Source organism: Ptychodera flava, chromosome 8, assembly GCF_041260155.1.
Source record: "Ptychodera flava strain L36383 chromosome 8, AS_Pfla_20210202, whole genome shotgun sequence".
NCBI classification, from domain to species: Eukaryota; Metazoa; Hemichordata; class Enteropneusta; family Ptychoderidae; genus Ptychodera; species Ptychodera flava.
Window position 1 is genome coordinate 7,233,552 of NC_091935.1, and position 13,194 is coordinate 7,246,745.

The following is a 13,194-nucleotide window of genomic DNA, read 5'->3' on the forward strand; positions in this document are numbered from 1 at the left end:
ATAGTGCTTGAAAGATATTGTCATTTAAATCAATATGTCAGGTTTTATGACCCAACCTTGAGTGATGACCGTGCCAATCATATAGTGACATGCTAGTCAGTACATACTGCTGTTCAATAATGAAGAGAAATAGGTTGATACCAGAATTTATAAATGCAATATTCTCAAACTTCTTGGTCAAAGTTTCTGTAAAAAATCAGTACAAGTATTTATGTCCTGTTTTGTTTTTCAGACTTCCTGGCAGATGCATATAAAATTAACAGCTCTTCCTCGTTAGTTTCTGAGTTCTGCAAATTTGTAGAAAATCAATAGATTCCAATAACTTGAACAATGAGCCGCTGTTTACTGCAGTTTTGATAGGTATCTAATCTATAATCATCACCATTGTGTTTCTCGGATTTGCACACAAAGCATTTACAGAGATCCCTTCCAGATGGTACAACACCCTGTCCAGATCCTGTAGTTCCTCAACATCCCGCACCCATCCACCCCTCTCACGATGGAACTTGAACAACCATGGCAACTGAGGAATTTCTGAACATAATTACCCAGGTAGACTTATAATAACTTGCTTTGCAATGCGGTAGAATTATTATGTTGGGAATTCAATTGTACCAAAGTTCCAGTTTCATTTACATCTATCAATGTCACCTCCAATGTAGAAATCATGAATTTGAGACATACTGATCACAGTGGAATGTTTTGAAATGTAATAAGTGACTATATTAATGGTCTGGGCGTGTCTTTGAGTGTTTCATTGGGTATTATAGAATAGTTTGGTGCATACATCATTGAGGATTAGTTGATAGCTGAGCTACAGTTTTATTTTATTTCTTATTTTCCGTACTGGTACTGGTCATGTCAAACTGTCCTGTTAGCTATTTCCACCTACAAATAGTCATTGTGCTGCTAGATTACAATGGTTAAACTGTGGCAAATCCAGTAAGTGTGTACAAATTTTATAACTATCTTGTTTTGTAGTTATTTTACCTGAAATTGTTTTTCTGTGACAAAATGCTTTTGTTTGAGAAAAGGACCATGTTTGGTCTAGGAACATGAACTCTTGCATATTTTATTAATGCAGTGCTTGATATATTTCTATGAAATTTTCAAGATACTGAGATTTTTTCTTTTCATGGGAAGTATAGCTGTAATTTACAATTATTTGTGTCTAGGTTTAATAATATTCAGCTCAACTTTGTGTATAAAGAACGTAAATTCAAACCTACAAATGCATCCAGGCGGACCCCATGTCTTTTTTGTATGCATCGAATCTGAAATTATCTAGTGTCCTTATTTTCCTAGCTGTCTGCCAAAGACAAGCGGCCATCTTGCCTATCTCATTGAACACAGCATGCAGTGTTCATATTGACACTGTACTGTTGTTTCAGCAAACAAAGTCATTATTTGCACTGCTATCCTAATTGTAGCAGTATCAGATATCACTGATAAGGAAAAACCCTCTGAGCACTTGTTGCCTTCAGTTTCAACTTGTACACTGACTCCTGGCGCTTCTCAAACTACAATCTCACAATTTTTCCTTGTCTGACCAGTAGTAATAAGAGATTATCAGTACTGCTACCATTAACAGCTAACAGTAGTCTATCCATGATGTGCATGTGTTTGATTTATGGATAGAGGTCAACTGAACACGCTTGTGTCTTCTTTATCTTTTTTTTTTGGTCAATCAAAGTGTACAACCTTTGACAAGGTTAGCTGGCAGAATTCTGTGTAGTGATAAAGGCGATGTGTGAAGGTACATGCAGTTATGTAAGTCTGGTGATAGAGACATTATAACTCACATTATCTGATAGACAGCACAAATATTGACTCAGGGTAGAGTTTCTCTGTGAGGTTGTACACGTAGTGTTTTTGATGACACATGAACAGGTAGAGATGCGTAATGTTCAGCATTATCAGTTTATTTTTGTATTGTGGGTGTGTGAGCTTTCCGCTTATCTGAGGGTTATAGGTTGCTGATACATCTGTGACGTTAGAAGTTGCCACCCTGTCAGAGTGTTCAAACACAACTTGTACCAGCCAACTGGCAACAGGACACTTAAACAGATTATGTTGTTTAAAAAAGCATTTATGTCTAAGCTGAGTAAAGTTCCGTTTGTTTTTCCAGCAACCTTAATAAAAGTGAAAAATCTGGATTAATTCACAATAGGAGAAGTCTCCCTGATGGGATTTTTGAAAAACAAAAATTTGCATAAAAAATGATGTAGGGCAAGATAAATCACAGAGAGGATTAGGTGATGTAACTAGCTTTAGAATAATAAACTCTCTCAATGTGATATTCTAGTTCATAACTGACGTGGTCTAATCTATACTAGAATATTTTGAGCACCAGATCAATATGTTTTTCTTTCTGTATTTTTAAAAACAATTTTCAAATGAATTTCTGCCATGATAGCCAATGGTTGACAATAAGATAATATTTGACATTACTTTTTCAGACAGAAGAAAGACATCCATAAAGATAATTAAAGTATCATTGCAGACCTTTGACCTCAGTTGACCTTTAAACTAACACAAGCTTTCCATTACAACGTCTGAATATGGACTTTTGATATTTATAGTGGTATTTAATCTTCAGAATTTTGAAAATGTTTGACGTGTAAATGTAATTTAGGTTGGTGACATGCTGTGTATTTCAAGTAGATCGGTGTGGAAGTCATTCATTGAAGTTACTGCACCTAAGAGACGAGTTAAAAGTTAACCATAATCAAGATTTATTGATTATTTAAATTTCTTATTGATTTTAAGCTATTCATGTCACTCTGAATAGGACATAAAACGCACTATTGCCTCTTTCAATGGACAACAATATCGCTGCCTAAGGCTGCATTGCATTGAAAGATTTGGTCAGAATTTTGTCTGTATTCATTGCCCATTATTTTGTGCAGTTTTCTGTCTTTCAAATTTGCTAGCATAACTTTCCAAACCATCTGTGTGATTTTATTCATTCTCAATGTCTGTTCTGGTTTTGGTTTGGTATAGCATTGTTTGTACGTTTGTAAATCAATACTCCAATACAGTCACTTGACCTATAAAGTATACACACTGGCTTTCATGTGGACTCATGCCTGGCTATTGTCCCGTATGGAGTGAGTCCAAGTTTTTTTGTATTGGTGAGGAGAAAGCAGGCAAGCCGTCTCTGTGCATTTGCTAGTTGCGGCTCTGCAGTGGAGGTTGGCACACCGAAGGGGTATTACGTGGAATTGTCGTATCGCTAAGTTATCAGCGAGTGATGTCGTATGATAGCAACATGGTTGACTCAACAGGTGAGGTCAAACAAAGTTGGTTTTCCTTCAGTGAACTCTCGACTGTACAGTCCATGCTTGCACGGCTCAGTTATGTTTGATTTCTAGTGCACTGATTTTACACAGTATTGTGTTACAAATACGGTAAAAAATGATCAAGAAATTTCCCAAGGTTGAAATATATCACCCATGTTGAGTTGCGTGTCACATTCAAATCATTATAGTATCAACATATCTGTCAATGAGTGGCGTGTATCTGTGTGTCAATTCACAGGGTACTTTGATGTGTCAATATTGCTTGATTTTGGAAAGAGTTTTCATTCTATCACGGATGTAAGTAATGACTTGCCGTCTCTGTCAGTTTTGCAACCAGTGGGATCGTTTGGCTCAGGGGTTTTGTTTGTGGATTGTGTTTTTACTAACTAAATTGTACCATGGCGTTGTTTTGGTTACTGTACACTCTTACATTTTGTTCTTGAGTGTTTATTTTGCTTAACTACCAACAAATGGGTATACTACATAACTTTCTTAACTAACTTTGGCACTGAGTTCCTGTTTGTTAAATCACTGCACAAGAAATCCAAACAGTTGAAGGCTATCATAAAAATATAATAAATTCAAACTTCAAAATAAGCTTAAAAAAGTAATGATATTGTTGTTGAAACTAGCATTTAAATATCCCTACATACATTTAATTGAGGTTCTATGGAGACACATGTTGTAACTTCTTTTAAGTTAAAAGGCATAATGTATTGATTCACTTGAATTGTTGAAAGGTGTACCCACTTTATTGAATGCACTGTGGACAAGACCAGCATTACCCTTTGGGGTGGCACTCCGTGGTTCTGCAAATAGTCAACAGACAGTTAATTCCCTGTGGGCTTTGTCACAAAGTATCCTGGAATTTCAGTCCAAATGTCAGGGTCCCCTGGGGAAGTCAGATATTTGTCACCGTAAAAAGTATCAGCAAACAATTGATAGAGAATGCAGGGGTCCGCTTTGACTGCCAGGTACTCAAGTAGCACGGGTACTTTGAATACGGAACAAAAATAACCACAACCCAGGTCAGTCAGAGAATTGTATATCTTCTTTTATAACCTGTTTCAAGTGAATATTTTTCACTGCCATTCTCTGTCTAGTCTGCAATGGAATTCTGACCTAATTTCTGATCAAATCTATTATACCAGGCATATCGTAATTATTGACCGTCATTGAAGACATATTGTAATTATTGACCTCATCCAGCTCAATTATAGCAGCCATGATTTTTATGACAGGCAAATATGACCACCATAGAAATAGATCACCAACACGTGTACAAATATAACATGATTGTATTGTTTTCGTTAAAAAAATACGGATCAAATATCCTATGTTTCACATAGTAAGTGACACCTATTTCTGTTCGATAAAGTTCACAAACACATCTTATGCAAATTTAGCAGTATATATAGTCAGTTTCTATTATTATTGTGAAATAGACACACTAATATGTGATTGCTAGCAGTAAAAAAAATTTTCCCTGTCACGGTCATTAGGACCAAATATTACCTAATTTTACATTTGATATTATTAAATCTTCCAAAATTTTTATATCAGTCACCCTCATGGTTCATATTTTATCAAAATTGTGAATTTTTGAGTCTATATACATAACTATCATATATAGGAACAATTACTTTGGGTGTGAACTTAATCAGAAAAATGGAAATGAAATGGGTAACTAATAAATAGGCTAAGCGGGGTTTTAACTCATATCATCTATCATTAATCGCCGATCATTAAGTGAACAGTCTGTCTGAAATTTTTTTTACATCAGTAACTAAAAACAAACAAGTCATGGTTTTAGATGGATATTATAGATACTCAACCCATTTATCATAAAATATTGGTTTAAACCAACAACTTTGTTTTGTATTGCAAAGTTAAACTCCAAAGTGGAAAATGAGGATGATGCGGTTTAAAGCAGATCATTTGATGTCAAACTTTGAAGAACTGTCCATGGAATTGAAACTAGATTATTTTTTTCAAGTGAACTTCAATTATACCTCCTTGAGAAATGAATGCATACTGTACAGTTGACTTTGGTACATGCGTCCCTTCCTTGAGAAACACAGTATGACAGTACTGTGCAGTGCAGGGGTTCAACATTGAAATTGTTTTTCAAGCGAAGAATAACAAAAACAAGTGTGAAAAAGAGGTCTAGCTGTATTGTCTTAGTCCCAGTCTGCAGGAGACAAAGAAATCAGAACCCTGGTATCAGGGTATAGAGGTGTTGTTTGGAGACATTGTTAGTATTCTGAAGGAAGGGTATCTATTCCCAAGTGCTTTATTGTCATTAGTAAACAGCTTGTAGTGTCTGACCTATTATCTACTCTTTGTGTGTTTTTATCCCCCTCTTTTCTGTGATTTTCAGTAAAATATGACAGATTTTTGGACTTGTGTGCATCTAAGATTTCAGATGCTGTCTACTTGAAACCATTTCTTTCAAGTGTGAGTGGTAATTCTGATTGGTTCAAAAAAAGGTCAACTCTGCAGTCTGCAGAACCTAAGGGTTGGTTATAATTACGTTTCATACAAACCGGGGCTGTATTTGTTGTTGATTACTGATGCAGTCCTGGAGTTCTTAGAGACTTTGATCTGACTATAAGCCATGCATGAAAGGTCCTTTTGTGTTGCGCCTAAATAAGTCCTCATGTTGAAGGCCGCATCAATGGTTTAAATATACATTTGTCCTCTCATGTGGTCTGGTGTGTTAAAGTAATGCTGGGTGGCAGTGTGTAGGCAACCTTGCTTGCTGAACTGCCAGGTCATTTGAACTTTCCATATTTTGGAAGTTGATTTTCAAACCAAAATGGACGGCAAGCAACAATGTGAGAGCATGTAATCCACGCCAAGAGATCAGTACTAGTTCTAAGGCCCATGTAGCTTCCAACAATATATTATGCTTTTTCTGCAGCCTGTTAAGGTTTAAAATAGTCAATCTGCTCAATTGGATTTGGCAGGGTCCGAATCTAACATTCATTGAATTACTCTCATTGTAGTAATGGTAATTTTTGAAACTTGTTTGGTTGTATATTCGTTTGTCTAAAATATAATTTACTGAGTTTCCTTCAAACATGTCAAATACCCATTATTTAGAATGTCAACACAGCCTATGTGGGATATGCATTACTGTTGTTGGTAATTTAATTTATGTGACACAGAAATTCAAAATTTTAATGGTTTGAATCTTTTGGGGCAATAAAGTTTGTAGATTTCTTTTATTGCTGACTGATGTGACCTTTAACCTGTTCACCCCAATGCCCTTTAAACTGGTCCACAATCACCATTGATAACAATGGGTGTGGACCAAATCGTGGTGGTGAAAGAGTGAAAAACAAAGTGAAATACTGAGTATTCAAAATGTCAAACTCACCCTGGAATGTTCATAAGGTACGTGTGAATGAACAACTTTTCTTTCACTTTACAAAAATCACTTGAAGACATATTGATTGACTAATTTTATCCAGTTTTTACAAACTGCATAGAAAATTCAAACGCTTGCTAGTTTGATTGAGTAGCAAGTAGTATAAATGCAATTTTAGCTTACACTATGTCTTAAAATGTTGAGGAAATTTAAATTGACATAACTAAAAGTTTCAGTCAAGTGGTGACTGAAGGTTTTATTTCCAACTTGCTAGGCAGTGTTTGAAAATGTCACTTTTGTATTTTTGACAGAGTGACCACAAGAATTTATAATTTATTTTGATAAATGGTTTGTGGTATGGTCTAGGTCACAATTCTTCATCATGTGACCCCAGTGACCTCAGCTATCACCAGTCTGTAAGTTGTGTAACAACAAAGTGAAACTCACGTGAGTTTTGGTTGATAGTAATAAAAACATTTATCAAAGTGAAACTGATGTGAGTTTTGGTTGATAATAATAAAAACATTTATCAAAGTGAAACTGATGTGAGTTTTGATGGATAGTAATAAAAACATTTATCAAAGGGACACTGATGTGAGTTTTGGTTGATAGTAATAAAAACATTTATTTCCTGTTCTCATTACTAGAGAGGGATAATGATTAAACCAGTTCTTCTGTTCTGAAATACTGTGTTACCAAGGTGATGTAGATCTATGACACCATTAGGCACTATCATGATAAGGTCATGTGATGTCATACACATCTCCTTATTAGGACAACCATATCAGGGTTCTAATCAGATCTGATCTGAAAAATGCTGCTCCAACAAAGAAAGAGCAAAGATTACGAAAGACACAGAGATAAAAAATGAAGTCATCCAGTCCCTCATTGTGGAAATATTCCTTTGAAAAGTTTATCTGTGATAAGTTTCTCCGTTGACCTACGTTAAATATTAAATATCAAAATCACAAGATTCTGTCCAATTTTTAACCTGAATGTACTCTTGAAAATGAGAAACTTCTCAGAACATTCTAATCCAATCCAAAAAGGAATGCTTTGTCTTTTAGAAGTCATATTATAGTACAAACTTCAACTTTTTTGCAACAATCTAGTATGCATTTTATAAAGCTTGAAGATGCAACTTGATGAATTGTTTGTTTACTTATATAATTTCATTGTTAATATGAATATTTTATTGTTAAATTTTGCAAAGACACTTGTTTATGAGGTTAACTTCAGTACTGTAATTTAAGGCTTTGCCTGGTCTGTTGGGGTCTTCTTTTGCTGTCCAACCCCTACTGAACCCCAGATGTAACCTAGCTCTACAATACTGCTGGTACAGTGAAGTTTATGGAAACAGAAAAAAGTATCATAGAATTTGAAGGATTTATGGTCTCCCAGAATGCAATTTGAAATGATTTTGCTGAAGTTTACTTCCCACATACGATCATTCATTTCCTTAAAGTAGACATTGCAGACAGATATCTTCCAGAATTGGTGATTGTAGATGATTTGAAGAGGCTAATAGTAGTTGGAGGTTAGACTATTACATACAGTGAAAATCTCAATCAATGTTCTTGCCATTAGAGATGGACATCTGTGTTTCAAAGATTTGCCGACGACGCAGACCTGGCACTCTGCCAGCAAAACCCTCCAGTTGCATTATGTTACATTGCAGACAAAAGGCAGGAAAAAAACCCACTGCCAAACTTGTCCCCATGTGGTGAAATTTCATGAAATATGCAATACAGCAGGTGATTAACCCTTTCACCACTATGGATTGTCCCAAATCCATTGTTTTCTATGGTAAAGTTGGACCTGTATACAGAGAACTGGGGGTGAAAGGGTTAAAAAGCAAGGTCCATGCATATAGGCCTTCCAGTCGTTAACTCAGCCATTTGTTCCACAGATGTGGCGTTAGAGGCAGAACACAGGATGCACCTTGCAAGGTCTATGGTATTCATTTACACTTTTCAAACATAAACCCACAGGTAATGTTTGTACAAACACAGAAGCCCACAGAAAGTTAACAAATGATGTTGAGTAACCACAGCTTGCGTATCACATGTTCAACTGGTCATGAAATTTGTCTCATATTTCTCTCTGTTTTGTAAAATTATAGAAAATACCTAATCTGAATGTTTTTATTCTGAATTCACGCGCACCATTCCATCAAAAAAGTTTTTTCTGGCCTTTGAAATAACTTATAAATTATATCATAATTATTATTTTATCAATATTCTGATGTTCGGTTCCCTAATCACGGAACTTAGAGATTGACAAGCTGTCCAAATGTTTCCCCAGAACACCACATAAAACATTTGATTGGAGAAGTGGTGCTCACATCAATGCTGATAAATTTGATAAAATTTTATCATTGCAAATAATAGTTATTGAACTCCAAAAGATAGGATAGTCTAACATTAATTATGATTGATTTCAATAATATTCAAGCATTTCGTTTGCTATATTCAAAGGGGAAGTGAATGTCTACTGGATATCATCAGGGATGTTGAAAATTTTGTTTACAGGTGGCAAAAATAAAAGTACAGGTGGGTACAAGTAGTGTATGTGCACATTAAGTTTGTGCAAAATGTCCTGATTTTTTTACTACTAAATTTTCACAGCCAGCAAATTTTAGCTGACTGACTGAATTTTGATGAGAAAATGTTAAATTTTGCATCCTCATTAAAAATTGCCAAATTTTTTTCTTGAAGAACGAATCATTTCTGATTATAAAAATCTAGAGATTTTTCTCTTCAGCTGCTTTTGCTCATTTTAAAACTTCATACTTGGTTAATAAAGCTTAATGTTAGTGGTGGGTTTACTTATTGATGCCAGGCATAGGGAAATTTAACATCATGTACTCTTGGCATTTTGTTCAACTATCTTTCACATGGAGTCGATCCAATATTGACGACAAAAGTGAGTAAAATGTGAGTGCTTATGAAAAGTATAAAATGAATATTAAATTCAATGTTTGATTCAACAATATCAGAGTAAAAAGCAAATTTTGAGAGATGTACATGAAAATATTTATATTGGGATAAGGCGATTTTGAATCGCGGAAGCACGAAATGTTTCTGTTAAGTTTTTGACTTCTGAGTGATTTGATCATTGGCCTGAGGGAACTAATGCTAATAACTGTTCCGCTTAAAAAAACGACAGCAGAAGAGATTATGTTGGCTTTGTTCAAGTGGACCAGGATTTGGAGATGTTGCTATGGCGACAAACTCAGTAGTCAAGAATTTAGAGTTCTCTTTAAAATAGTGAACATTCAGGTGTTGGTCCTCTGTCAAAATGCATGTGACTTAAACATGTTCACGTAATCATAGTCAATGGGTTTATTTTGTGTGACTTGATTGGATGGTTCAAATTAAACAGATAATGCCTTTAACCAATTACATGCTGGTGCCATGGGAATTTTGAACTTGTTAACCACATACTGAATGTTACAAGTACCATCCATGGACATTGGTCTCCCCCATGACTTGGTCAATGAACTGTTGGAGGATAAATTACCTCCCTGCATTCCTTCACATCCCATAGGGTTTAATTTTTGACAAGAGTGTACAGTACGAGTCAGACCTTTGTAACAATCATACAGTTAGATCTTCCCCAAGACAGGTGGGTCAGGCAGGGCCTGTTAACTTTTATTCTTCTGTATGACCTGTTTTATCGATGTAATGCTGTAGATTTTAGCTGCAGTGAATATCCAGGTAACGTTTCAACCACTGAATGTGCTTAAGACTTTTTTTCAGATGAAGTGGTGTATTTTTCATAGTAGAATGTATGGAATGTGGTTTTGTATGGTCAGGTGGGCCAAGTAGTAGGAGGGACGTCCACTTGGCTCTTTAAATTTCAAAACATGGGTGTACCTAGTTTTAGTGATATGAACGGTGTCCACAGAAAAGCTCAAACAGATTCTGCATCTACTTGTCATTTGAAACAGAAGTTTGTAGAATGGTCTCAAGGTTTGTGTTTATTTCCATGGTGTAAAAGACAACTCGACGTGGAATGTTAAATATTAGTTCCAAAGTGTAGACTACGGAATGTTAAATATTGGTTTCACGCTGAAGCCAACAGTTGCTTTTATTTGATCCAGTCACTTGTTGTTTTGATTGCCAAATGAAAGAGAACTGTTTCTCAACAAATGATTTAATAACGCTGTACCTAAAGCCGTTTTGACCTATTGCCTTTAATATGATTAGTATTATAAATAAGTTTAGAGGGAAGAAATTCTTAAAATATTTTGACATTGTTGTGGTGTGGGTAACAGAATTACAGTAAGTTTCTAGGCATGTCTTACATTTTTTGCATGATTTTTAAGTGGTCCAAAAATTGTTTGATGTGAAAAAAGTTGAAACTAATGAGTTTGTCAACACGGAAGTATTTCATATCTGATTTCAATTAGATATTTTCATATCCAGGGTTTTGTCCATTTTCATGCGCATTGTGTTCTGCAGTGACTAAGACACATTGATTATTTTGCTGTCCATGTTTAAGGTTTGTGTCTGAATGGCATATGAAAATTAGTTGTCAAAATTCATGCTTAACAAAATTTCTTATGAAAAGCTATGTTCATTTGCTTACTAAGTGTGAAGTATGTTTTCAAAACATGAGTATAATTTATTAATTCTGAATGAGGCCAGCAGACATACAATATGGTTTTCTAAGGTGACATATTTGAAGTGGCACTGTACTGTCTACAGAAGAGTGGCTTCATTCACATAACATTTCTTATAATATGTCACAAGACAGCAAATTTCTAACATTAATGAATTTTTTGTTGGTGACATCACCGATTTGTTGTATTTATGCGCTGATGAGAATTATTTTGGCAGTTACAGATCTGCAGTGGGTATATGATTGAACAAAAAAATAAACATTAACCCTTAGACCAAAAAGTAAACATTAACCTCAGGAAAGGTCATAGTCTACCAATCTCTTTTGTTTTTCAGGGCAGGCTCAATGCTCCAGTTAATTTACTTAATTAGATTAATTAAAATTTAACCAAGATGATTTGTATTTCTGCTGAAGTAAGGAATTTTAGCTGTTGAATTTGAACATGTATTTATTGTTTGAACAAACTGACAAGCATGAACCAGTCCTTGTATTTCACAATCTAGAAAACAGTCACAACTTGTCTTTATTTGGATTAATCAGATTACACTGTCCACTGCTATTGATAACATTGTTTGTTGAACTAATAAGGAAACAATAGCAGATACAATAACAAAGGCAGTAGTTTAGACATCAGATTACAGCATAGTCTGTGATTATCAACTCCATGTGCTTCAAAATATTTTAAACAGTTAGAGAGTCAGAGACAACAATCATAGAAATGACATGCATTTTCAGTACATCATATCAGAGTAGGATGTTAGTCAAGGTTGTGTCAGGAATATTTCTGTTTTATAATTTGTAAAGGAGCTTACACATGCAATTCTGTTTGTACAGACCTTGAAATATTGTTTGGCAAGTATACCTTAGAACTAGGCTTCATAACCATCTGTACATTCTATCAATCAGCAAGGTAACCTACCTCTCCTGTAGAATGGAACAGTCCACTGTTATGTCATGGTATATTCTGACAGCATATTTTCAAAAGGGGGTGTCCGCATGTTGCATAGTTGTTTTTAATGCCACTCAATTCAGTCACGCTTTACACATGAGTAACAGAAATACCTCACATTGTTTTTGTGAATCTAAGTTGTCAAGAAGACAGACATTTTGTGTTCAGATGACAAGGAGTGGAAAGAAGGACTCATAAATCAAGACAATAACATAGCTACCTAACCTGTAAAAGCAATAATATAGGTCTCAAGTGTCTGTCAGACAATTGGGATCAACTTTGAAATTGATCCAGTCCAGGATTAAATCTAGTTCGGTGGTAATCTAGTCACTAAATTCAATTAGTGATGTTAATAAAATTTGAATAGACGTATGAAGTAACCTTGTAGATATATGCCAATAACTCCACTGGGCTTTCCTCTATGTAGAGGTTTACATAATATAGTGTAGGTAAGGCACTGAGTTTGATGTACTGCTACTGAAATTATGTCTGTGTGTGTTAAACTGATACCAAGAACACCAGACATTTAATCTGTTTAGAAAATTGTGTAAAGAGCGATGTGGTGTGTATGTGGCAAGGAATGTGTTAGTTACCCTGTTTTAGCACAATTTGAAATTTATAACCCTGCATAGACTAATTTATTCCAAAAGTTTTCATAAAGATATTTCTACCAAATCACATTCAAAGGTAGAATGATGAGATAAAATTTATCGTATGAGCTTTGTGCTAACTTTATGTGAATACAATAATATGCTCTATAATGCTTATGTGTTGATTTTTGATTTTTTCTTATATCATTCAAAACACCAGTATATTAGAAAACTAAACTTTCAATATTACTTTGTTTGTAGTGATGTCAATACATCACAAAAACTTTTAACATTCACTATATGAAGTTAATTTGTCACATGTTCCAAGAATTTAAGAAATAGGAAAATTTTTCT

At 34.9% G+C, this 13,194-nt stretch overlaps 1 protein-coding gene across 1 annotated transcript in view; it reads left to right on the forward strand.

The window, feature by feature from the left end:
* The window catches only part of LOC139138342 (calponin homology domain-containing protein DDB_G0272472-like), an 85,410-nt gene that overhangs the window by 57,968 nt on the left and 14,248 nt on the right, over positions 1-13,194 (forward strand). The window lies entirely within an intron of this gene.